The sequence below is a fragment of the Phytophthora sojae genome (genome assembly GCF_000149755.1).
Source record: "Phytophthora sojae unplaced genomic scaffold PHYSOscaffold_2, whole genome shotgun sequence".
Lineage (NCBI taxonomy): Eukaryota > Oomycota > Peronosporomycetes > Peronosporales > Peronosporaceae > Phytophthora > Phytophthora sojae.
The window spans coordinates 10,950,819-10,952,554 of NW_009258116.1; the positions used below are offsets into that span (position 1 = coordinate 10,950,819).

The following is a 1,736-nucleotide window of genomic DNA, read 5'->3' on the forward strand; positions in this document are numbered from 1 at the left end:
AGTCAAGCTTGGCGCTTGTGCTAGCCCTTGAGACGTTGTGGCAGGACGGGTATTATCCGCAAGAACGCAATTGCGCTGGCGGGATCAGCGTGAATTGTATTGTGTGTGTGTGTGGGGGGGTGTCCAACGAGCTACAGTATCCCAGTCGACACATTGGAGCTGAGGCCAACGAAAGCAAGGCGGATACAATGCGTTGCAGGCTCGACGTAGAATGCGTTGGTAAATGGGTAAAAGAATGTGGAGCATAATGCACTGCTACGAGTGCTGCCCTGTTACCCCGAACGCCGCTGCGCGAACGCAACCAGCTGCGCGCACCAAACGCACGCACAACTCGCTCGCTCGCGTGCCAACACACGATCGCAAAGAAGCAAGCACCCCCCGTGGGGCTCAAACCCACGACCACTGGCTTAAAAGGCCAGCGCTCTACCGACTAAGCTAGACGGGTGTACCTTCACGACCCTTACAGCAACTTAACAACAACAACGCGCAACACTAACAACGAACAACACCTACACGACACGCTACACGAACCGCACAGAAACCACACGCGCACAGACCGACACGGCAGACCCTCAGACGCACCCTCGCCACCCGCCTTTTCCCTGTCACTGATTGGCAGAGCAGTGGTACATGCATGAGACATGCATGTACCACTGCTCTGCTTTCAGCAACCATTCTAGCCAGTACATTAAGTATGGGCTAGATGGTTTCAAAGCAGTCAACGACTTCCCACTACACTTGAAGCATGCCCCGCTGCCGCTTCGAGCAGATCAAGTTGCTGAAGTTAGACGCACAAACGCACGTAGAGCAGGAACTTTTTCGGCATAGTGCCGCCTGGCCGGCTCAAGCCACATAAATTTACAGGAACCGTGAAGACGAGCGACGATGGTTGAGAACTGGCCTTGGTCGTCTGCTGTACCGATGCATCGCGCGCCGCACAACTCCGCACCGTGATGCATGTAGATGTAGATCTGTACAGTAACACACATTCGACCTGTCCGAGTGTAAAATAAAAAGAGATGAGTAGGTATGTAGGTGGTTTAGCAGCTCGCTCCGACGACACGGCAGCGAGTATGTGCCCTTAGAGAGCGGGGCCACCGTACCGCCAAAGCTCGCCGCTTGATGCGTTGTCTGTAGATGCGTTGTCTGTGCGTAGATGAGAAGACTGCGGTGAGGTAACTCTGTGAATGAACGTTTGAAGTTGAACTGAAAGCTTGGTCATTTACCATCTTCTTCGTACTTATCTGCGTTCGATGACCAGAGAGTCAACCCGTAATTATTTAGTTTTTTCTAGATTTGTATTGTTTTTATTATTAAAGAAAGCACTACCAGTCCAACCCTCTAGTTGTGTTTTGCAATGGTTTTGCCGACCATTTTAGACACTAAATATGGCACAGCCTGCTCCTGATTATGTGTGAAAAAAGATTCACGACCTGCTAAACTTATGCATAAATCCACCTCCTCATATATATATCGACTTGGGTGGGCCTGTCAGCAGCCATGCATTGACCCAGTTCTACACAGTGATGATCCCCAGCATATCCACCCTCTTGTGCATAATTGTCGTGTGTGTAGGTGCTTGTGGATAAAACCCGACAGAATTGCAGCTGCACAGCCACAATTGCACTTTCAAAAGTGCACTTGTGGCGCTTTTAGCGAAATTCTAGGCCTCCACCGATTTATGCACCTCGATTTATCGTAAATCTAGCAGGTGGTCGCTATAAATACAGCAAATC

At 50.4% G+C, this 1,736-nt stretch overlaps 1 non-coding gene across 1 annotated transcript; it reads right to left on the reverse strand.

Annotated features, from left to right (window-relative positions):
* Positions 1-372: 372 nt before the first annotated feature.
* Positions 373-445, reverse strand: PHYSODRAFT_t456. Its single transcript has one exon. It is a non-coding gene; the product is annotated as a tRNA-Lys (tRNA).
* Positions 446-1,736: the final 1,291 nt, after the last annotated feature.